This window comes from Triturus cristatus, chromosome 11, assembly GCF_964204655.1.
Source record: "Triturus cristatus chromosome 11, aTriCri1.1, whole genome shotgun sequence".
Taxonomy (NCBI): domain Eukaryota; kingdom Metazoa; phylum Chordata; class Amphibia; order Caudata; family Salamandridae; genus Triturus; species Triturus cristatus.
Window position 1 is genome coordinate 999,693,385 of NC_140594.1, and position 26,081 is coordinate 999,719,465.

General features: G+C 45.3%; 1 protein-coding gene across 13 annotated transcripts in view; it reads right to left on the minus strand.

Annotated features, from left to right (window-relative positions):
* Window positions 1–26,081, minus strand: part of GPR160 (G protein-coupled receptor 160) — a 210,156-nt gene that overhangs the window by 73,440 nt on the left and 110,635 nt on the right. For 4 of the 13 annotated variants that reach the window (XM_085635131.1, XM_085635124.1, XM_085635129.1 and 1 more), the window contains exon 1: window positions 7,522–7,769. The exons of 7 other annotated variants lie outside the window; for them this stretch is intronic. The gene's annotated coding sequence lies outside the window, so the exon portion shown is untranslated. Of the gene's footprint in view, window positions 1–7,521; window positions 7,968–22,545; window positions 22,567–26,081 lie in introns of those variants that run through there. 2 more of the 13 variants (XM_085635125.1, XM_085635122.1) reach the window with 2 other exon arrangements.

Below are 26,081 nucleotides of genomic sequence, written 5' to 3' on the forward strand. Positions count from 1 at the left end.
ATCAACACCGAGCTGGTGCAGCAGCTATACTATACTTCGTTGTTGGTACAGGAGTACACATGCTAATGCTTCTATTATTTACTGGTAATTTCATTTCTCCTTATCCTACTCTGGCTTTGTGCAATGAAGATAAGTGAGAGGGAAGAGAGGGTAATCGTGCCCCCAGAAGTTCCAACCCTCTACTGTTGAAACTAGAAAAATTCGAAAAGAAAACCTACAACCGCGCCTTCTCCGGTCTTGCTCCGAGAATATGGAACGCTCTCCCTCCCGAAATCAGAATTAACCCATCGACCGCTGCATTAAATAAAAAAGTCAAGGGATTGCTCCTGAATAGCTACTTGCGACAATAGACCTATAACCTTCCAAACAAACTTTCATTTCCTGTTTACAGCTTAGGCCTACCTTCCTACTAAGCAACGCGCTTCCTGTGTAACCTCTTTTCTGTTTATTAATTTCTCCTTTACCATCTTAACTGATCAGCTTTGATGTACAGCGCTCTGATGGGTCTTGTTTTATATAGCACAAACTTTTCAAATAAATCACAGCTCCTTAAAATCATTCTAAGGGAAGAGTTAATGGCCTGCAAGGGATTCAGCCTGCCTGGTGCCGATTATTGAAAAATGCCCCATATAAACCAGAGAAGGACACCATGCATGCAGTGGGGGCTACTGAAACATGCAGCGGGGGCTACTGAAACATGCAGCGGGGGCTACTGAAACATGCAGCGGGGGCTACTGAAACATGCAGCGGGGGCTACTGAAACATGCAGCTGGGTTTTACGAACTTGTTTAAATTACTAGGATAAATGGCTATTGTCATTCTTTTGAAATGTAAGATGGCCGCACAAAAGCAATTTTTGGCAGCTTTGGTTGATCCGGACTGCTCAAAGGCTGTCTAGGGAATCGCATAAGGCAGCAGCCCGCAGGCCCTGGCCCGCTCGCATTTCAGAGCCGTCCCATTAATACATACTTCAAAACAAAGTTTTTACCTGGGGCCATGTATCGTTTTAAGTTGTAGTGACGTCTGGTCTGGCCGTTACTACCCTGAGCACTTTTTCACTCGGATGTTTAGTTTTTATAGCTTTTAAACGGCATGTAGCATTTGTCTTTCGCTACTGAGTTTATATGTATAGCTGCTTTCTGCATTGCAACAGTTCTAATTAACTGAATAATATATGTGTTATTATAAAAGTGGGAACACGCTGTAAAGCAATAGCTCGTGGAATCCTTCCTAACTTCAAGCACGTGCTCCCGTTTACATCTACACTTGTGCATTGTCTTCTGGGCATTTAGATGTAATTTTTTCCATAAAGGGAATCCTTTTACATCTGGCTACAGTCCTTTATGTAAAGCATTACTGAAGTTTGCATATGATTAATTTGCCAAGAATAATTTTCAGCATATACTATGTTTTATTTCATGTGATTATCCCCCTTTTCAATCAGCAAAATACAGGAACGGGGCGGTCCCTGCCTATTTGGCCAGTCTGTTTCCTTGTTTTCCCCCAAAAATATATGGTCAGTCATCTTCCTTGCAGGCTGAAGCCTGTCCGCTCTCTAATATTCATGGGCAGGGCAGAACGGAGAGGCGAGGAGCGGAGCTGGAAAACAACCCACATTCTTTGTATGTTTTCCATTTTCTGAGGCCTCACCCCTGCACACGGACCTCACAGAGTGAAGCACTGTTTGCCTAAGCTAAGGGGGGTGGGCGTCTGCAGGCCCCCCCTTTCCCGGAGGGGAAAGGTCCCTATGCTCTCCTGTAGGCGGTGACACAGCACCAAAAACTGACAGCACACACACAATACTAAGTGTTTGCCTCTTCACTCTCCTTCGGGCTGTTACAACTGCACGTACTTTCAGCAGCAATCACTCGCACAATCTCATAAGCACGTTATTACATGACAGAGCCTTTTATTACAACCACTAACTTCACCACTCGCCACGCGTAATACCTTGGCCATTCACAAACCTGCTGGGCATTCACTCACTTCTGTTGCTTTACTACTCAATCACTACACCTCTCTCTACAACTCTTATCACTTGCATTCTACCTATTGGTGCAGCCCTTAAAACTTTTTAATAAAAAAAAATCACCTTTTAATTAAACAGCTCCTCTCCATCTTCTTGCAACATTCACCCACAGCTAATCATCAACGCCAGGTATGCACAACCACACACTAACCAGCAACACTACCCATAATCCTATCCTTTATCACAAGACCAATCAACTGCAGCCAGTCACACACTGCGCTACCGGTTCACATAATTTAATATTTTAAACACTCACCTATGTAACCAGTCGCTCGTGCCATCCAGTCACTCATGTCATTCACAACCCCATATAGTCTTGCACAGCATGACCTAGTCACCCACAAATCAATTTTTACATCTCTCTTTCCAAAACAAAACCACAATTACGCTCCACACTTCAGCCCCTTGCACCACTCATCCATTGCTCCACTTCCAACTAAAGCCCACACCAATCATTAATGACCAAAGTTCATTGCAACATCATTCAACCTCAAAATGTACAGAACTGGCCAACATCATGTGCCTATGCCAGTCCCCATATAGAGTCACATCCCTACCAAAATGTTCTTCACAGCCAATGGTAACATCCCTCACAACATGCCTGCAATCCTCCCAAGCACAACCAATAGCCCTCCCAGTCAAGCACAGTGATATTTCTCTCACTCACTCCCAACACACTCACAATACAACTTAGTTACACGAGTCAGTTCACGCACTCAGACGGAACAACACTCGCTGCTAACATCTACTTGCTTTCACCCACATCAACTATGTAATATTTCTCAGATTCATCTTGCATGTGCTTGTTGAGTTTGTGTTTGCGTCTTTTATGTACGAGTAAGGGAGTGATTACAATACTGAGTCATTTGGTGGATGAGTGCAAGGATGAGTAATGCAGTGCATACATGTTGACTTATTGGGTGCACCTATAACTAAAGGGTCACTTTCAATCAGCAGGAATTGCCAATGCTTGTTCATGACAAGTTCTCAAGTAACTCCTAAGCTCCTCCTTCACTCATGGTTTGCAATCTAGATCTACCCTGCTGTCCTGTAGTACCCATTTTGTGCAGTCAGTAATAATCATAACCACTTGCCCAGTTAGGTGCCCCACAAACTACTAACTCCAATCACCTGCTTCGGTCTGCCTACTACCACTCAATCATGCTACGACTGGCCAAGCAGGCTCAAGTTAGCCACAAACTAGGGGTGGACAAGCCACTGAACGCTGGCGCTAGAGACCTGGTTCTGGCTCCGTTTGAGGTACGCTTGGACCCTTGAGCCCAAAACGAGCCGAGCTCTGATATGGCTCCTTCCTGCCTCCCACGCTCTAATCTCATGCACCAAGACGACAAAGCATTCACCTTGGACGTAAAAGAGGAGAACGAAAGATACCAATCTAGCGGCTGAACTGTCATAATGAAACCCGAAAACCTAGGATGAATCCCGGATTCCCCACTTGATCAAACTGTTTGATCGGCAAATATTTTTATTTTTCCCCCACCTCCTTTTTCTTCATTCTAACATGAAATAATCATGAAATATGACAGTTCAGGAAGAGCACAGTACAAAAATATCGAGTTTGATTTAATAGACTAAAATGTTACTCTATGCATAATAAGAATGTAGGCCACATACAGAGTACACATGGCAACTAACGTAACACTTAGATAATTAATCGCATTATTGTCTGGGGGGCGGGCAATGGGCATCAATGTTTCTACGTTCATGTTTAGAAACTATCACTTTATTAAAAGCCTGTCGATGCATGATTTAATCTAGTGTACCAAGGTACAACGCTTCCATATTTTAAAATAGCACATTTAAAAACAAACAAGAGAAATTTGAAGAGACTTCAAAATTTTTATATGATTTTTTTTGCATGATTTTCATAGTACGCTTCGAGGCTAAGCCCAACTATTGGCTTGGGTATAGTTTGGATCGCCCTGGAAATTTGCTGGCTCGCCCACCTCTACCAATCACTTAGCTCAGACTTGCAAACCTTCCCTTGGTAATCCCCATGGCTTGACCAGATTTGTTCATGATCACGAGTAGTCCGTAGTGAATGCTCGAGGTTATACGTATCAGCTGGTAATCCCCACCGCACACTTACATTTGCCAATCATCACTCACTTGCTTCTCTGCTTGCATTTCCCCTACTTGTTTTTAACAGGTTGACAAGTGGATCAATCGATTGATTTTGGTTTTTATACAGCGCGCAAATACCCAACAGGGGTGCCCTGGTGCTGCAAGAGTTAAGAAAAAAATTAAGATGTTTTAAGGAGTTTGTGGAATGAGACAAAGCACTTTTCTGCATAGATGATAGGCAGAAGAGCATTCCAAGCTTGCGAGGTGACCAACGGAAAACAGCGGCTGCCTGCGGGCTCTCCTGAGTTTAGGAACATTATCGAGATGCTGAGTACTGGAGTGAAGACAGCATCCAGGATTATAGAAAGAGCAAACAGGCCAAGTAACTGTTGGATGGCAGGCTGTACACAGCCATATGACACCGACACAAAGGGATTAAAAAAGACATTGGATCGATGTGCCAAAGATAGAATTCCATTCGGCACCCGGATTACTGAGAGCCTCTTGTTTTCTAGTTTTGTCCCTTTACTCTCCCCTGGAAACTGGTATATTGTTAGGATAATTGGGGATGGGGGTAAAGCATGTATCGTTCTCCTCTACTCTGGCATACTTCACAATGAAAGACTTGGTGATATTTTGCATGGGTTCGACTCCGCTTTGTATGGTCTTATTATGACGTTTCACCATGTAACATGGAATGTGGGCTTATTAGATGCTTTTCTTACAGGGACAAGTGTACTTGTTTGGCCTTTGTTATCTGTTCTATATTCAATAAACAGAATTTACAATAAAAAGACATCGGAAATATGGCAGAGGGCAGAAATATGGACAGTGACACGAACATTCCTGCGTAGCCCTAGGATAAGGCTGGCAGCTGCATTTTGAATAAGCCACCGCTTCTAAATAAAGTAGCTGGACAGACCTAGAAGCACAGCATTGCAATAATCTAACTTGGCGATATACAAGGTTTGAACAAGAGTTTTTTTGAGAAACTAGGGAGTATATTCCAGATAACCTTTAGAATGAAGAAATATATTGAAGAGAGGTAATTAATATGAGCCTCAAAAGTAGGTTTGTTGTCAAATGTTTTATCAAGGTTCCAAATACTAGAAGAAGGGATAAGAGTTGTGCCAAGGACACCACCCTACAAATGGAAGGTCCAGGTGGATGGGCTGCCAAATACAAGAACCTCTGTCTTGCCAATGTTGAGCCTGAGGGAGTTTGAGGACATCTGGTTAGCTAGAGAGCAGAGGCATTCCTTGAATTGGTACTGTAGAAAATGAAGGTCTCAGTCAAGGTGGAGAACCCAGTTGAGTGTTATTGGCATATGCATAGGAGTGAAGGCTGAGCAAAGAAAAAGGAGTGACCAGGGTGTTCACAGACATTAAAGAGCGTGTGGTCAATCAGAAGCCTTGAGAGACCTCAATGGCGATTGGTTTTAAAGTCAGAATGGAAGTGAGTCAATGTCACAGCATGGAAACACCCTTGAAAAACAAGAGAGATTTATGTCTGGGGAGGGAGCAGGAACTGTGCTTTCGAGAACTGAAGCAAATTCAGAAGAGTTCACTTTGGACCAAGGTTGACGTGGTAGAGGGATTTGGGAATTGGATTTGGATCTTGACTGATGAGGGTAGACAATGTGACAAAAATAGCTTTATGATCGGTCCAAATAAACTTGCTTAAAGAGATGAGGGTGAGTAACACCTCTCAGGCTAGTTTGGCCAACGTCATGGTTACGCAGTCAAGAATAATTGCTTGAGCTGCCAGGTCAAAGAAGATTGAACTCGGTCTTGGACCACTTTGTTATATTTGGCATGAACTCTGAAATTCCCACGGACTATTAGATGGCATCTAGGCTAACAGTAGAAACAACTTCAAGCAGTTCGGTCTTAAAGCATTTGATAGGGCCAGGAAGGCTGTAAAAAATTCTATTTTATCGAGAATGTGGGTTTCAAGGTAAGGGCTGCAGATTGCCTTTTACATGGTCGGGCATAACATTTGGCACCATGGGTTAGTCTTTGAGAATTACTGCAACCCCTCCTCGGGAACGGGAAGGTAGGTTAAGCGGTTTAATATAATGGCAGAGGGGATCTGGTAGAAGAATATCAGAAGTACAGTCCTCTCTCAGCCATGATTCAGTGATGAGGAGATGTCAAGGTCAAAAAGGAGGCTCGTAAACTAAAAGGTATCCTTAACCAAGGACGGGCTTGGAGTAGAATACAAAATATCTTAAGTGGGCCACAGCTACAAGTCGGGGTATTCATTTTCCGGTGGAGACGGAAGCAGTGTAGTGAAGAAAGAATCTCAGTAGAGGGAGCTATGGTGAGACAGGGCTGAAGCACAGAAGAAGAATAACCCAAGTGTACACAAGAGGGGGTGCAAAGTCTGTAACTGAGAGGTGGGAGGGTGCAAGGCCAAGAAAGCAGGAGTTAAAATGGCAGGAGGGACAAAACAAGTGCTCTGTTTACCTGAGTGGAAAGAGAAGCAGACACCCTGGCCCTAAGGCCCATTCGTGGCATGGGCGGGCATCTACGTGCTTGCTTTAGTAACACCCAGAGCCCGCGTCCATGTTAAATTGCAGAGGGATAATCTGCCCATCTTGGAGGGTGGGACACACTGAAGCATACTGGGACGCCCCTTTGCCATTCCTAGATCTTGCTTTTACCTAGCATCATCATCAGTTGGGTCTATCCAATGAACACAATTGAAATGAACCAAGTCTACAACTCCCAGAATGCACCGATATATTACATCAAAACCAGGAACTGGAAAGTGGGGTCCCGGGGACATGATGTCATCTGTTCACCCTACATGTGAGTGCATTCACCAGCTATTAGCTTGTCAGTTTCTTTGCTTAAAAGGTGGGATACCAGGAGTTGCAGTTTTTCTGCCATGCCAAGAAACACTTCAGTAAAATGTTTGTAGTGTGCGGTGGCAGTCAGCTAATACAAACTATGTGTATGTCTCAGCCAATAAAACTCGCAATTTAAATACATTTTAATTAAAATTTGACACCATGAGGTAGTGTTTGATAATTATTGCAACAACAGACACCACATAATTTAAAAACAATTCATAGCTGCCAAGCGAAGGCACCTCATCGGACTCCTCGCGCAGGGATTCTGTTTTTAACTAACATCATAATGTATACTGCGGCTTGTTGTACCACGTTTCCCGCCCTAAATGTTAAATTAAAAAGTTTACAATATGCAAAGTGTCGATAAATAAAAAGGCAGTACTAGCCGAAAGCGTCACACGAAAAGTGCCACTTGACATCGATGCAACGTAGCAAATGCAAGCAATAAATAAACACGCTAATGCGAGGCATCAACTTTACAGTAAAAATGCGCTCACCCCTAAACAGATTGTGGATTTTAATTGATTTTCAAATATGCAGTGGCAAGTACCTGAAACCAATTCTCCCCAGTCTCCGTTCACACCTCGAGGAATTAATTGGAAAGGCAGCTTCAGATAAACAGCATCGAACTGAACTTCTGTGTACCAGGTGCCACTCCCACAAAGCACGCTGGGTCCTAGTGCCGAGTGAGTATGAAGTTCGAATCGCAGGTTGCCTGGGCAATGTGCCGTGCTCAGCACCTGTGCACGAGAGCACTTATACCCCTGCCAGCTTCCCGTCAGTTAAAAAGGCTATTCCACGACCTAAGAGAAAAAAAAAAAAACGGCCCGAGTGTGTGTGCGCTAGTTTAGCAAATTAAAAATATCTGAAGGGTAGAATAGAACGTCGACATAAAACAAACAAAAAACACATACATGCACGGTGGACACACACTTGATAGGCAGCTGTCTCCAGACAATTATGTGAGCATCACTAGACGGGCCTTTGGCTCCGCCCACAGACCGGGTGGCAGTCCTACGTGTTTTTATTGGGCAGATCATATATGCTTCCACAAAAAAAGAGCCGGCCCTCCACTATGTGGTGATCATTTTGTTTATTCCCTGCTGTTTAAGTTTGAACTTTGAGGGGCACACATGACCGTAGAATGTTATGAAAGTGTCTTAGATAACTAGATAGTTTGTGTTTTTTTCACTGCCAGCAGCACTGATGGGATGCAGGCAGTAATAAACCTGCATGAGGTTTTAGGTCTGGCTTGAAAGTGCAACTGTCACTTGACCTTTTAAGCTACACCAATATTATCCTACAGTTCTTTGTTTCCACACACATACATATCCATTCCCATGCTATATACTTGTAATGCTTCACATTACCATACAGCATTCCTTTAAAGCCATATCTATTGGCATTGTCAAAGCTGGTTTTAGCTTTATATAGTGAAAACTATACCCAAAGGTATTGGAGCGCTTTACATAAGCACCAGTCCCATTCTGTTTTTAGGCACAGGAAGATTAAATGATTTACACAATCACAGGATGTTGAACCGACGCAGAGACTCAAAACTAGTTCCCCCGTTTCAAACTAGGAACCACCAAGTTGCCACATCCACTTCCACATTACAGCATACGGTATAGGACAGAGTGCAGCACGTACACGAGGATGCAGACCGTCAATGTGCCATATACTCGTGCCATGTTCAGGTGCTGAGCAAGTGTGTTGGGGTGGTTGGGGAGGGGGGGTGTAAAGGGGGCAGTTGCAAAGTATGCCAGATTTCATAGAGATGCACAATTTCCAACAACAGAGGGTTAATGCTGGGCATGACATTATATGAATCACTGTCTAGCTTCATACACCCACGCAAGATTGATGGTGAGCAAGCGGGGCGGATGCTACTGGAAGTGACAATACTGCATTGCCTTGCAACACTTGTTCCCGTTCTCAGGGAAAGTCAGAGAAGCGAACGTTGTGGGCGATGTTTCGTCGGCAGAGTTGCCTTTCTCCAGAGGTTGGCCAGTCAGATTTTCCCCCGGCGAATGAACGTTAAAGAAAAAGCAATGCCCCCTACTCCCCTCACATTTAGCTCTATGGAAGCATTGTGTTGTATTTGCAATTATGTAGCGCTTAATACCCCCGGCGAGGCATTGGATTGTATTATTCCAGACAGCACACTGCTCTGGAATCCAAGGGTTAGTAGCTAGCCCAGTGTTATTGGGTATTATTAGATAGTCTAGAGCAGTGGTTCTTAACCTGTGGTCCGGAAACTCCTGGGGGTCCGTGAACCCTACTCAGGTGGTCTGCGGACGCTTTGAAAATTAAATAACGTTAACAGATTAATACATTTATATAAATAAAGAAGAAAAATGTACAATCAGAACTTCTAAGACGTTCTGTAAATGTGAAAGAATTCGAAACTGGAGGCTAAACATGAAGTCAGTATTCACAGATTGGTTTGTGGGAGCAGCAGAAGTGATTTAAATGGAATACAGTATGGAGAATGAGTGGCTTGGATCAAATTTAGAAAAACGCCGACATTTTTATTAAACTTGATTTTTTTTAAATATTTGAATTAATGAAATAACATTTCATAATTTGTGTATTTGTTTGATGAATGCTTGTTTCTGTAATTTTTGTGTTTTGTGGTTCAAATCATCACAAAAATCCTAAGCCGGGGTCACCAGCTTCCAGTAATGACTCAGTTGGGGTCCCTGGATTCCAATAATGTTTCAGTAAGCGTGCACAGAAGTGGAAAAGTTAAGAACCACTGGCCTAGACGAAACCAGTCACACACCTCTGATGATAGTCGGTCTCAATTTATAAATCAGCTAAAAGCCAAAGGATGGGAGTTCTCCACTGGTCTCAAAAGGCAAACGTTTGTATGTATAAAGCTGAACAATGTGTTACAGAGCAAACAGAGGCGTAGCAAGAATGTCCTGGGCCTAGTGTATGGGAAAGGATGTACTCCTATGCCTTGGTTTAGCAGTTAGGTAACAGGCTATAATTGAGGAGAGGATGAAGCCTTACGGCTAGAGCGGTCGACCTGGGGAACCGGGTTCGAGTCTCTGCAACGACGGTCAACATCCTGTGATTCTGGGCAAATCACTTAATCTCCCCGTGCCTAAAATACATGAATGTGTCAACCTGTAACGAAACTGGTGCTCATGTAAAGCGCACTGAGACCAGATGTCTCGGGTCTAGTTTGCGCTATGTAAAACTAAAAAAAAACAAGCATTGGCATAGCCAATAGGTCTCGCCTTTGGGACCTTATAAGTGTTTAGCCATGCAACAGTTGCATAACCAAACACTTATAAGTTCCCAAAAGCGAGACCTATTGGCTATGCCAATGCTTGTTATAACTGCTGCAATCTATTAAAGTGATCACGATCAAACATCAAAGCGGCCGCGAAAGTGAAAGTAATCGCGGTAAAGCACGACGCGCGCGCCCGCGCACATGCACTGTAGCTCTAGGCTGGCCTGGTAGCACTTTTGGAGCCCTCACAAAATGTCTCGCCAGACCAGCGCATGCGCTGGGTCAGGCGAGACCTAAAAAATGGGGTCCAATGGGCACCGTAGACCTGTGGGCCCAGTGCACCGGCTGCACTACAGATGGCTATGCTCCGGAGGAAACTGATAAATATGAAATTGCTGAAACTGCGGTAGACACTCTTTAGGGTAAGCAAGGACAATTACATGTCGGTGCATTTTATATGCACAATGGGTGCATAATCCACACAGCTATCCTATGAGAGTTGGAAACCTTTGACCGATAGGTTGTACCTGGATCTCTGCAACAAATGCATGGACTCCCTGAGCAGTTTTAGAAGCCTCAAACCTGTTACCAACAGGTTACACGCAGTTTACTGCAGCCCACATCAATCACCAGAATTATTTTACTAGTATTTACAAAAGACTTGTTGAATACACAGATCTCAGTAGAATGTGCCTTAACCCACTGAGCTATTTAACTATTTGATACCTTGCCCTGTGGATTTAGCCATTGACTTATCTCAGGGGGTAAACGTTCTTACAGTGAAATCTAGCAGACGTGTGTTTTCATGTCTCCAAGTGTTTGCAAACACCTGAGGCTGTATTACGTATGGGGTTTGTCACACCTGGTGCCGCAGCACACCCTTAATTGGTTACACCAGGCTCAGGCTAGGAGAAAGCATGTTGCTACAGTCAATGTGCTGCTTAGGGTGCAGGCATGAACCTGCACCTGCGCTCTGACTAGCACATTAGTGATAGGCTGTTTGAAGCCACCAGCCTTTCCCTTGCAGCTGGAGAACTGGGGTCACTTTAAAGGGGGGCCAGGGACCATCCTGCAGGTGGGTGCAGTGAATGACTAGCCACGTGCACAGGGGTGCCTGATGAGTCCAGGGCACCCCATGCCCCACTTACAAGGGATGTGGGGGGTGCACCACTTCTATATGGCACGCACACAAGTGCTCCTCCTGACAGCTTCTTTACAATTGCACCTGTGTCTATAATATAGCACTGGGGCAAAGGGTTCCATCCTTTTGTACGTGTGCATACCCACATGCAAATGAGGGAACACCTCTATTGATCGTGCGGTTGCATATTTTGTGCCGGAGCAGCTACCTGTATTACAGAAGGAACCACACAAGCGTCTGCGCTCATCTGCAACACAAAAATGCTCCTGTATGCAAACAACTGGCACACTCGCATTATGCCCTCTGGCATCTTCCATAATATGCTACCAGGAGAGCTTTTAAAAACAGGTTGTCCTTATAGGACTTTTCATGAAATCATCTCACTTCAGGAACTGTGCACGAATGCCACTGCGAAAACCTGTCCTGATGTAAGGGAAGATGGAGGCAAACAGATGGATTCTTTGCGTGTACTAGAGAGGAGAGCATCTGCCCAATTAACATCTGTCCGTGGCCTCCTTCCTTGGAAAAATGGAGGCGAAGGCTTCCCTGTTTGGAAATTGGGAAGAGGCGAGCGGGCCAGCTGTCCCGAGTCTCCTTAAACCGAATTTTTTGCTTGGACAACGGAGGCCATTTTGCCCCTTTGTAATTTGCGACCAGGAAATTGGACAGTTTTAGCTCTCTCCGCTCACATTCGTCCTAATGTTTCCTGGAGTGAAGTAAGTTTGGGACAGCTGACAGCTGCTCTGCTGTCCTGTTTGCCAAACTGCATACGGTGCACCTCTCAGCATTTACTGCAGGCAACCCCCCCCCCCCCCATCTTTCGGTAAGATGTGGAGGATCGGCAGGGAACAAAAAATCCCCCTTCCCTTGGGAAGGCAGGTGATTAGCCACACCAACAGTCTTCCTGCAGGTTGTGAGGGTTTAAAAATAGAAACTGCCCCCACCCTTGGGCCAAGGTGAGGGCAATAGCAACCCCCTGACCCATAAGCAAGTTTTGGAGTGGTTTTAAAAGCACAATATATTTATGCAAGGTGTGTGGGGGTACAAGAGCAATCTGCCTAGTCCTTGGGTCAGGCCAGGAGGTTCACGTGCCACTGGGACACCTTTGGAAACATGGCTCAAAGTCAGTGGGCGCATTTCCATCTCCTCCGGGGCCATTAGGTAAGGAAAATAAGTCCCCCACTGAGCTTTGGCGAGATGGGTGGCTGTTTTGTCAAAGACCGGGCAAATTAATTCCACCCAGCCATTCATAAAGTGCAGGGGCAAATTTTGTAATTCTTACTTGTTAATTTGTAGTCTCCCTGGTCCTGCCCTGTTTAAGAGGGTGTGCAGGTGTGGAGTTATTTTTTTGTTTTTTGGACCTGGAAGAAACTATAGGAAGGAGCGAGTAGTCCTTATCGCACCAAGTCAGTAGAAATATGAGACAGACAGACAGACAGACAGACAGACAGACAGAGAGACAGAGAGACAGAGAGACAGAGAGACAGACACACACACACACACACACACACACACACACACGCTGCAGCCTTTTAAGTGACACCCTAGCAAACTTTTTTTATACAGGCCACTTAAAAAGATAAAATCACCATTGGAGCGGTCTCTCCTCCCTTTCCAGGTCGGATTCTCTGCTCAAAAATCCGCAGTATCTTGTACTGGGTGACTATGTGTGGCTCTACAGAAGAGGTAAGCCTATGAGCAGAGAGTTCCTGGTAGGGCTTTGGATTACTGCTCCCATAGCAAGTGGATTGACCGCAACATTCTAGGGGGACAGTATTCGGAACCCACCATCCAAGCAATGCTTCAATGGTCACTGCAGATTGTAAAACTTGCTACACTTATCCTATGAGTTCATTTAAATAGTTTGATGGCCATCACTAATCTGATCTTCCCCAACCAATCCAGAACTGAGCGGGGGTACGGTGTTTTCTTCCAGTAGATCGCCACGAGTGTTGTAGCCGCCAGGGCCATATATATGACCAAAATCCATTGATTGGGAAGTTTGCTTGTGCGTGGGAGTGGGTGGGTGGGTGGATGGATGTGAGAATGAGTTAGTGGTTGAACAAATAGATGAATGATTGAGTACATGGACGAGTGAGTGGCCGATTGAGTACATGGAAGAGTGAATGGCCGAGTGCAGTGATAAATGAACACTTGTGAAGCTTTCGCACTGAACATGGTTGATCCCATGTGGACAAACTGGAGACTCACCCTTTTGCGTGCTGTTTTTGGACTCTTCGGATCATGCGCCCAGACAAAAAATAAACATGGCTTAGGGAGTGTGGTCCCTGATGACCACCACCAATGAGACCTATGCGGGTCCATCTGGAATTGATTTTTTAGTTAACCGATAGAGGATCCTAGGACCCCGGCACTCCAATTGGGAATTGTAAATGGTTCGGTCCACGTACTGATGAATGAGGGCCCTCAGTATTGAGAAATCATTGCTCCTTGGCTGACCACCATACCCTTACCAATAGAGAGGGGGTCACATGTAATCCATCACTGGCAGCATGTGAAGTAGATGGCTTAGCCCCAAGGAGACCTGTGTAATGAGGACTAAGTCGAGACATCTACTACAGCACAGTATTACGTTTAGACTGGTATTGCAGTTAAGGATTTATGGCTCTCCCGTGGTTTTAATGTATATACACGCCAATTGATGCTTATATGTTTACGGCAATGTACAGACACTCAACAGAATAAGCACTGCGATGTCTGCACTTGGTGTACTTAGCAAATATTGAATACATGGAATGTGCATTGAGAAGAGAGGCCTTGTAATTTCTTCAAATAATACATTTAATGTGGTACATAATGAAATCGGAAATAGTACAGTATTAATATATTGAGGAACGATCTGCACGTGTTTAGTTATGAACGAATCCCACTGGACACTTATGCACAGTAGAGCGGAGTTACCCTCTTCTGGTTTGGGTCCAAAGGGTTTTGTCCAGGTTTACACACACCTGAATCAAAGTCTGGTGATGAAAATGTAGTCCTGGTCCCCAAAAATGAGTGCTGGTACCCACCAGTTGCAATCACTGGTCCCCATTAAACACTGACGGCAATGAAAATACATGGGGCTATATGCCATGGTCATTCCAGTAGCACCTGTCACAGAGTACATGGGGGTAAGGTTGGGGAGCCGACATTCTGTCACTTAGCCAGCCTAGATGCACACAGTGCTTCCAGTGATGGCTGGTAGGGAATGGAGGGGGGTGAAGGGGGATATAAAAACCAAAACAAAAAACATTATTTCGGACGGCCGCATCTCTCCTCCGCTTCCCTGCTCTGGAAGAAGCTGCATGAAGCATCCGACCCGAAGCACCCGGAGCCAATCACAACTCTGCAATGCAGCGTTGTGATTGGTTTGAGAGCCGTGAATCAGCGTTCAGATCGCGACTGGGAGCCTGTGCATATTTCCCACCAGGCTGTCCATTACAGCCTGGTGGGGAATATGCAAAGGGCACATGACTGCTTGGCCAGCCAAAAACAGCCGGCCAAGCAGTCATGCGCACTTAGTGTGCACAGCCCTTTTCTCCTGCGACCCTGGGTCCCCAACCCCGCCCTAACCCAGCCTGCAGCAACCAAAAATAAAACGATAACCTTGTTATTATCGTTTTCTTTTTTCCCTTTCCACTGCTCTATGAGCAGTGGGGCGACGCTCCTCCGCCTCAACGGGGGAACCGCCATTGTGTGCTTCCAAACTTTGCGTTTATGTGTGGTCATAAAGCTGAGTGGAACATGTACAGATAACTTTTTTTTTTAAACTCTTTTTATTGGCATTTGTAGTAAACACATTGCATATAAATTTACATTCGGAATTACAGTAAACATGCGCCCTTGAATCAACGTGTACAGATGCGGCTATTATAGTCAGCACAGCTCACCAGCTTAGAGTGTCATGGTCCTTCCCTTATCTTTGAGTTAGAAACCGGCTATCGAAGCCTGTGTCTGGGCCCATCCCTCTGAAGCGCGCTGTGGATGCCGCACTACGTGGGGGCTGCTATGTGTATCCGTATCCCCTGAGTGGGTTGTCCCATAGGTCGTTGAAGTGCAGCCATATAATTACTATTAACGAACTGGGGATATGTAAACTGGGGAGTGCACCATATCTGGGATTATAAACATTGTGAGTCTAACATCGGAGAGCAGTGTCCATGCCTGTCGCATTGCTAGGTGTTCGCAGACGCAGGGAAGGTTCGGGGGAGGGGGGGGCGGGGACGAAGGCGGGAGTATGGATCCCTTTCCGTGCATGGGCCTAGTAGGGTACCAGTTACAGTCTACGTTTAGGACCCACCGGGTGTCCGGGCCTCTTGTTAACCGCCCTGAGCGGGCTCCTGAGTCGCGGAAGTCTCCTGAGAGCCAACCATTCGCGGGCTCGCCACCGGTAGTGTTTCTTGTGCGAAGGAATGCATTAGCATCGCCCAGGGCAGGGAAATAGGGTGTTTGCGATGCCCCCGGGCTTCCTCCGTTCGAAGTAACGTTTCCTCCGCTTTCCCCCACTTCCCCCACTTCTTAACTGCCCCCACGCATGCCACCAGGGGAGGTCCCTCCGGTGCCTTCCAGTGCATAGTAATGCATCTTTTGGCCAGGATAAGTCCCAGGAAAGCAAAACGCCTCTCCACCTTCCTATTCTTGTGTCACCCATGGATGCCTAAGGCGCTGGCCTCCCATGTGCATAGGTCCTGCAACCCCGTGCACGAATGGCGTTATGCACCGCTCCCCAGTAATTATGAAGTGTCGGACACTCCCATAGCATGTGTAGGAAAGAGGCAGCCGGCTCTAGACACCTAGGGCAGGCGAACGGTGTATCAGGAAAGTATTTCTGTAGTTTTTCAGGAGTGAGGTACGCCCTGTGTAGTATATGTAACTGTATGTTCTTGAAGCGCTAATTACGGGACAGTTTTTTTGTGTATTCAAGGGCCCTAGTCCATTCCCTGTCGTGTAGTGGCCTACGAAAGTCCTGCTCCCATTGTTCCCTGAGGGGTGCAAGTGTGGGTTGCCTCAGGGTTCGTACCGCCTTGCATATCCAAGTAACTAGGTGTCGCCCAGGCCCCATCTGCAATATCGCGTGGATGACCGGGTGTGTGGGGGGTTCCGTATCAATCACTCGCGACTGTGTGCGACACTCTGTGAGAAGCTGTCTATGCCTCAGGAACTGACCCCTAGGAAGGTCGAAATCGTCCACCAGCGCGTCAAATGTCTGTAGGCGCCCCTCAGAATATAGCATCCCCACCTCTGTCACGGCGTGGTATGTCCAGATTTGCAGCATGCTCTCTGTATATTGTGCTCGGCCTCTGGGGAACCCCATCAACGGCAGAAGCGGAGAGTACGAAGGCGCATCTCGGTCCATACGATGAACACGAGCTAAGCAGGGAACATGTACAGATAACATGTAAGCAAGTCCAGGTTTTTATTGACCAGGTTCACGTTAAGCAGACACAAGGAGAGGAGACAGAACTGCGGTTCTCAATTAATTTCTGCCCTGGCAGCTTTCTGATAGTGCAGCCTCAGCTTGCTCATTTGATTTACGGAATGTTTTCATGCTCTTACTGATGTCATTAAACACTCAGAAAAGTTCCTGGCAAGAAGTTTTCTTACTGTTGTGCACTGTACGTGCAGAAGCAAGACTAGGGGGGAGGGGGGGGGTAATGTGGCGGGGCAGCCTCACTAAGAACTCTATTCCAGGGCCTATTGGAGAGGTCACATGGTCAGCTGCCCGCAAACCTTTGCATTTATAGTCACTTAAGCATCAGATCGCAAGGCCTTGATGCACATAACAGGTAGGTCAAATAATATTAGCACCTTACTTAATATATAGTAGGTAACAGAAATATCCTTTCATTGTAAATGAGTCAGACTAAAAAAGATGGAAGGGATATACTTTTACAAATTGGAAAATATTCTCACTAAACGGGCCAAGCCTTCCTGTTCAGTTACTGTCCAACAGGGATATGAGAGGCTCGTGATGAGACCCAACGGTAAATTTTCTACCCCAAATGTATAATTTGAAATGTCCCACACAACAAGCACAGGCAAGAGCTCTCCTCTCAATTCTGGAGTAATTTGTTTCTGCTCGAGACAAAGCTTTAGAGTCAAAAACAATAGCAAGATCTTTCTCTCCTTTATGTTGCATTGCAATAGCTCCCTACCCTAAAGGCCTGGTATCAGCAGTAAAAATGGTCTTGGTAGAATCTGAAAATTGACGCAAAGACCATGCTTTCACAATGGCATTTTTTAATGTTCTGGAAAAAGATCACAGCCGTCTCCTGGTAAACTTTACTCCCTACCCAAACAATTCCACAGAGCCTTAACTTGGGAAAGTTCTCAAAGAAACAAGAATAAATCGAGATCCAAGTAGGACCCAAATTGATCTTCATCAGTTGACTTGTACCTTGACAGACCTGAGCAAGTCATCCATTAAACAAATACCTTCTGTAGAAATTCTGTGATCTAGATATTTAACATTACTTGCACTTCTCAAGAGGAAGCACCATGCCTGTATCGCACAAAATGATCAAAACATCAGAGAGAATTGGATTGCATTTTTCTTCTGAATCCGCATTCACTGGAATATCATCTTGGAAGGCCACCACCACACTCTAAAATGCTCCCATACACAGTATGCATTCGTTTTTGGAACACTAAGTCAGCAGAGGCCGAGCCAAAATGCATCCAGGTGTATCTGAATTTCGCACCTGGAGCAATAAAAGTGGTGAGATGATTTTATTGGTTCAATTTGACAAGCCGGTTTTAAATCTAGCTTCGAGAATACACTTGCTTTGTTCAACTTCACCAGCAAATATTGGATACATGGCAATGGGTAACAAACCACTAAAATACGCTTTTTAAACAGACCTAAGTTCAACACACACCATGAGGACACCCGTCTTCTGCTTAACTAAAGTAATTGAGGAAGCCCACTCTGAGGAATCAACTGGTTCATGTACTCCAGACTCACATGTAACAACGTAGACAATTCTGCTCCAATATGTAACAGAACACGTCTAATCTTAACCTTTACAAGGTTGGAGTGTTGTTTCAATACAATATTGTGTGAATAACCCTTCAATCTGCTAAACTCCTTGCACAACACTTCATTATGCTGTCCAACTACATGTCTAGATTAACATTGTGTTATGATGCACATATTTTCCTTATTACTTACATCGGCGAAAAGAAGGATTCTTGGCATTGGAAGTGAGAGAAGTACCCCTCCTTCATTGGTGGTGCCATACCAAAACATGCTGTCCATCCACACCCACGTAAAGCTTATCAAGAATGTGCCAATCTTGAAATTTAATAGTGGTAAAGAAGTATCCCAACTTATAAATGTTCTTTCTGCCATATCCATCATCAATAATATCATTTGGTTGCAACTTCTTATTTCAATGTCTATAAAAATATTTATCACAGACAATGCTGAAAGTGGAGCCTGAATTAACCACAACTACTAAGTCCTTATTGTCAATAGTGAGAGTGCATTTTGGTGGGCTAAAATGCTCTTTGTCAGAGCCAATGCCATTATTAGTCCCTCCCTAAACAGATACAGGTTTAACACCCCCCGCCCCATCAATTCCTTTCACATCAAATAGTTTATCCAGATAATGAACACCCGTTTCCATAGTTTCTTCACGCCCCACATACACAAAAACTACTATGATCCATTTCCATGACCCCTAACTCTGAGCTTTCATTAAGGTCATACTAATCAGTGCAATCTTGCACCATAGAAAGCCTCTGAGTCACTAATTTCCTTCACGCACAAATTCACCAAATGCCTTGCCACATTCAAAACCTTCTCCATTACTGACTGGACATGCTTTAAATGAAGATGTGCGCTTTTTCGAGCTGCTTTAAATACTTTCCCCCCTTTTTTAGGTCTCGCCTGAGCCAGAGCGCATGCTCTGCAAGACTTTTTGTGAGGGGGCTTCAAAATCTGACCACACGCTCGTGCGTGTGTTTTTTTTGTGGACTTTGTGTAAGGGGGCTTCAAAATCTGACCACATGCTCGTGCGTGTGGTTTGTTTTTGGTCAGAGGCTATTGGCCTTTGCGTGCGTCTTTCTAAGAAAGACAGCACGCAATTGGGCAAAGGCGGGTGCATGTCCCGCCTTTGCTCCGCCCACGGCCTATTGCTTGTGGTTACCCACACAGGCACCATCTGTTTTGAATTATCTTGCCCAGACGCGTGCGTGATAATTCAAAACAGATGTCTCGCTGTGGCGCGGACCACTCGCGTGCTTGTTTTTGTTGGTAACGTCTTTCCCTTTCACGCCGCTTATTCTTTAAATGTGTTTCAATATGGCGCGCGGTTTAAATCTCCATATTGGACTTGTTTGGAAATACTCGCGGACGCATCTGACTAAGTTAAGGATTGTCCCTATATGGATGCGGCTTCTGGTCATTAGATCTACGGTATTTTGGCACTCTGCAGTGTATGTGTTTATACATAGTACGTAACGTATGTTATTTAACATATGGTTACCTATGGTCACGCCGAATAAAGTGGCTTCATATTTGGGAGCGCGCAACACTTAATAGCATGCCGCATTTCTTGAGATTTAGCCTCCACTATGTTGGTGTGCGCAGTACGCCTAATAACGATTTCCATTAATGGGTACCATTTTTTCTGTATTCGGATGCGGGGTCTTATTTCCATCATGCCGCATCTTTTAATGAGGAGCTTTTACTACGGTTACGTGCACAATATGCCGTTGGTGATTGAGCACTGACTACGATACTCACTACTGGGGATAGCCTTTAATTCAACAGCTGGGCACTGTGGTCACCCTAACAAAATATAGTGTGTGGCATCTATGTGCTTGAATAGGTGATATACACGTTTCTTAATATCGACTTGCTAATGGTGCTTTCACGTTTTTAGGTCTGCCTCTTGTATTCAGCCCTCATACTGCCTCCCTCCCGTTCCCACCCGTGTCCGTTTTCTTCCCTCGTTTCTCGCCCTGCTTTCATCCCTCTTCCACCCGCCCTTCGTTTGACCTCTCTCCACCATCTCTCATTCCCCCACCCCCACCACTCCTTTTGTTCTTATGTCAACCCTTTAGTCCCCCTCTTCTTGTCTTTTACTACCCAACGCTCCCATGATGATTTCCTCTCCCCTCCAATCCTGCATGCCCTCTTACCCCTCCACTATAACTCCTCCCCAGCTTCATTTTCTCTGCCCCTCCCCATCACTATTTTCTACACTTCTCCTCCAACTTCCTTCAGTGTTGCATCTCCACCTTCCTCCTCTTTTCCCCTTTCTTATCTCCCAGTCTCTTTTTTAACCCCTCTACACCACCGACTGTTTCCCCTCCTCTCTCATTCTCTCTCTTCACTTCTTCCTCTTATACAGTTCTTTCACCTTTGCCTCTCTACCAACCCTCTCTCTCATTTACACTTTAGCTTCTTGCATGTCCTACCCAGGAGGTCCGCCTACCACCACCATCCCTTCTCTACCCCTACTCCACTTTCCCTCCTCTCCCCCTTCGCCCCATCCATTCCTCTCTTTTTTTCTAATACCTCAGAAGTTTTCTAATGTATGATGCAATGGCTCTTTCTCGCAATATAAACCACCTAATCTTATCCCACTCATCCCCCGCCCTTCCACACACTCACCTATTGCAGACTAACATTGTCAAAAATAGAAAAGTCAATGTAATAGCTCCCGTCAGTCATACATATTTTAGGTGTGTTGCAAAGTGCCTAATGGCCCCTTCCGGTACCTTCTGAGCTCTGATATCTACACATATACGTGTATTTCAGCGTTCCCAGTAAACAGTGGCACAGCAAGGAAAATTCCTCCCACTGCAACTGTTTGGTCGTAAAACAGGCCTGATTGGGGTGCTGTGGGCCCCTCACGCGCCATTGCCCCAGGGCCACAGCACCTGCTGCACCAATGAAAGCCGCGTATCCGTTCAGTATTATGAATGCGCTCCATCGCTCTAATGGAGTTTTGTGATCTGGGGCTTGACCGGTCGTGGGTGCAGGGGACTGCTACAGGATACAAGGCTTTGGTGTGGTTTCACTGTCACTAAAGCGGCCACAAGCAGCCAGAACTGGCCGGGACTCGACTGAGCAGTCATGTGTGTCGGGATAGACGAACCAAAACAACCAATAGAACAGGCAGGAAATAGTTGCCAGCATTCCCCCCCAAAAAAGAAAAAAAGAAACATTTTTATATTCTTTTTTTTAATAAGGTTGTTCAGTTATACACATCATCTTAATTATAGAAAAGGTAACAAAATGCTTACAACACTTTTTATTATAACTTTGCTACACACAAGCCACACTTATCTACAACATAGCTTAAACATTTTAGCAAAGCCAATAGGTCTAGCTAAACACTTACAAGGTCCCAAAGGCACGACCTATTGGCTATGCCAATGCTTGTTTGTTTTACAACCAGAATTTAAATACAAATTTCCAGACTCTGAGTTTGTCTGGTTTGTTGTCATGCTTATTCCTGTCAATAGTTATCATACTTGAAACTGCATCTACTTCACGCTCAGAGATGTAACTCTTTGAACAAAGACATGAAATGTTCAAACACACTCAGCCAAGTCAATGTTCTCCATCAAGTTTGGGTTGGGAGATCTTTAAGCAACTGTTCTGGAATTTCCTCATTCCAGCACCTTGTAATCACTTGGTCCTTGTAGTATGCATCAATACTGCTTTCAAGACAATGATTGGCTGCCAATGCTATAGTCGTTGCCACAAAGAAATCAATAAGTTAATTCACAAGTTTATGATCAAAGTTAAAGCGTTCCATAACAATGTGAGACTCCTCAGAAAAATGTGCCTTCAATCTACCTAGAGCCTCAGAATAACTAATGTAACATGGGTATTTACTCCTTGTAGAGGTTGTAATCGTGACAAAGGTACTAGAATTTCTCCACCCTCGGCTCCCAACAAATTTAATACCAACCCCATTTTCTATTGTGGTGCAAATAACTTGCCATCAATGGCAACATGTAGTTATTCTACAATCTCAACCACTTCTCCGTTTCCATGGTTGGTTGACCAAGATTCGTCATAAAGCAAGACGGTAGAGTCTTACGCTGCATGGTAGAAGAAATTTGTGGTGGAAATAGCAGTGCAGTGAAGGCTATCCATGCGGAACCAGACTAAATTGTAAGATAAGAATACAGGCAAACAGAAAGATATAAAAGTAGGGGCTTACTCCTTGAATGTGGTCACGTAGCAACACAGGTCCTGATCATGCTTCTGAAAAACTGTGAGACTCAACCAAAAAGGAATAGTCCACTATAGCCAGCAGGACGTTGCTAGGATATGCCTTCCACAGCAAGTCATGAGAGGCACGGTAGGAAGGTGCACAGATCTGGCAGACCAGGCACTGCACTATGTATGTGCAATAACAGCTCCGCTTTGCCCCCTAGACCCTAGAAGTTGCATGATGCTTTATCATGCGTCGGGGATCCTCACATGGTGATGGATGCGCGTGTCTGCACTATGCACCAAGGTACAGTTCCTCTGGGTCTCACCCGTGACACGGCGGAGCTTGCATTGCTTCAGTTGGATGCGGTGTGTTGCGTGATAGCTGAAGCACACATAAAGAGCACAGATCTGAAGACTTGCTTCTGTAGCCCAAGATGTTAGGACAACCCGCCTTCGATCCTGACGGTTTTATCACAGAGGGCAGCTGCTACTGCCATCCAAACAGGCTGTTGAGATTAGATGTTTAGCCACTCCTTTCGGTTCAGCATTAGGAGCTAAGAGCATGGGGGCTGGCTGCAGGCAGGGTGGGGGCTGCGAGCCTGCCACACCCGAAGCAGCCACGCCAAGCTCCGCACGAAGCCACCAAAGCGCTCCTGTAAATAAATACATCAAATAAACTCATGTCAGAATGCGACACACTTGCTGTTGTCCACATAGGTGGGGGAGGTGGCCCCCTAGCCTATGCTGTGCCCCCTCCCTGCCCCGGAAGTACATGTGCAGGCAGGAAACGCCCGAGGGAGGAAAGGCATCCGGCACATAACCACAGCCCTGAAAATTCAGAACGATGGATGTTTCGATCGAGCTGTGGTTGTCAAAGCCACTGCGCACATGCACCTCTGGAGAACAGTGCAAAGTTGTGGGCTCCAGGCCCACATCCTGTGGTAATAAGTGACGCAGACATTGTGGTGATGCTTAGTGAACGGGCCACGCGCACCTGCACTCGGGCCCTTTTATTAACAGGCCCACGTCACTCATGATGGGTGTGGTGGATGTGTGTTGGGTGGGTATGTGTGTGGCCAGCCCTCAAAGGAGGGGCTGGTAAACCTGTGCCTGCTGAGACACTAGGATGTGTTCAGCAGGACACTGCATTCCTCCCAAACTTTATTAAAACGAAAACAAGCCCAACCTATGGAAATAAAACTATGCACACAAGACACCACTTAGTCTCTCACCCTTGAGAAACAGTCGCAGGACAACGTTGGTCTGGTGCAACTGGGAACAACCGAGCATCTTGGCACGCATCCATGGTTGAACCAGAACAGCTATGGACATGAATGCTGCGCTGATGAAATCCAGGTCACTTGGCTTCAAGACTGTTGGGTGACAGTCCACTTATACGATGGTGATCAGTCCGGCGTGCTATCGCTGTGATGTAATGGGTGTTCAAAGCTCAAACATGGGGCATCAGGAGCATTGTGGAACCCGCTGTGGAGCTTTCTCCTGTCTAGGTGGTTTGTAGGGGCTCGGTCCACTTGGGTGTTGAGATGCTTCTTTGGTGGTTATTGTGATGCCCATGGAACTGATTGATGTGTTTGGCATGTGGATGACCTGGACGACAGGTGGTGAGGACTCGCCTGGACCGAGGATGACTGGGGGACTTCGCAGCCACGTAGCTTAGTGTCTTTGCTGGTGCTGTTCTTTTCCCATGGCATGTACGATCGCGAGCAGAGATGCCATCTGTCTCAAGCAGCCAATGCTTGGGAACTGAGAGTCGCAATGGGAAGCGTAGGGGGAGAGATGTCGTTTTCCCATTGAGTTGTCTCCAGGGACGTCGCTTCTCCTCGGTGGCTAGCTTGTGTCTGTGGGTGCACTCTTGTAGTGGAAATGTGAGGAAAGTGTGTGTTTTTTTAGCTAAATTTTAGGTTTGCAGGGAATTCTGGGATGGAAAACGTTGGGGGAATCAACGCAAGTTATACATCCCTGGCCTCCCCCAGATGTCTAGTTTTCTAAAATGCCTGGATTGGTAGGTTTTCATAGATGGCCGCCGAGCCCGGGACCAAAAACGTTTTTGGTCCCAGGCTTGGCACGCATCTAGGGAAACCTACCAAACCCTTTAATTTAATATGCGTTTTTAGGCTGACTCTGCATTAGACACCCACACAAGTGAAGTATCATTTTTATCGGGAGATCAATGGGAATGCTGGGTGCTAGGACATTTGTGCCGGCATGGTGATCCCAGACAGAAATGTAAGAAAAATGTGATTTATTTTAGCTAAATTAGTGTTTTGCAGGGGATTCTGGGTAGGAAAACACTGGGAGATCCACGCAGGCCACACCTCCCTGGACTCCCCTGCGTGCCTAGTTTTCAGAACTGTCTGGTTTTGGTAGGTTTCCCTAGATGCCTGGGACCAAAAACACAGGTGACTCCCTTGCGAATTAAGTCTTTTTGTGATCGATAATTTTGAAGTCTTCACAGTAAGTTTTGGGTCATTTCCTGCCTCGGGCACTGGGCCTACCCACACAAGTGAGGTACCATTTTTATCGGGAGACTTGGGGAAATGCTGGGTAGGTAGAAGTTTGTTGCTCCTGACAGATTCCAGAACTGTCCGTTGCAGAAATGTGAAGAAACGTTTTTTGTTGTTGGTTTTTTTTTTACAAAGTTTGAGGTTTGGAAGGTATTCTGGTTAACAGAAACTTATGACAGCCACAGAAGTCACCCCATCCTGGATTACCCTGAATTTTGAAAAATGTGCAGGTTTGCTAGGTTTTCCTTGGTGCAGATTGAGCTAGGGTCGGAAAAACACAGCTAGGAACATTGCAAAAAAATGATCAGATTCCACTGGAAAAATTTGATGTGTCCACATTGCGTTTTGGGGTGTTTCTGGTCTCAGGCACTAGGCCTACCCACACAAGTGAGGAACCTTTTCTATTGGGAGACTTGGGGAAATGCTGAGTGGGTGGAAGTTTGTGGCTCCCTGTAGATTCCAGAACTTTTCATCACAGAAATTTGAGACAATGTGTTATTTTGACAAAGATTGAGGTTTGTCTTGGAGCACTCCATACGAGTGCTTCTGATTTCACACACTCCATCTCCTCCCACTCGCCCCCAACCCTGTTATTTATTTCCATCTGCTGATCATGCATGAGTGTTTATCTATTCCCCTCCTCATCAGCCCTAATGCAGTTTCTGTAGCATTGTTACCTTTCTAAATTGTGTTTCATTACTAAAAAATTAAAGGCATTTGACATTGTTTATCAGAAAGTTATCACGTGTCTAGAAGAAAAAATACATTTGAACAAAATCCAAAGCATGTCGTCACTTTCATTGGATACACAATATTGAAATATTTGCTGTTTAAAATTAAAAAGCTTATCGCATTGCTTATTCTTTGAAAAACTGTTGTTAATACGGTTTCTTTTGGCGGTTCTAATTGTTGGGATCAATGCTACAAATGTTAAGATGGCTGACATGTTTGTAGTTGGTGGGCAGGAGCTCGGACGTCAGAATTAATAATCGTATGACGTACCATTGCATCTCTC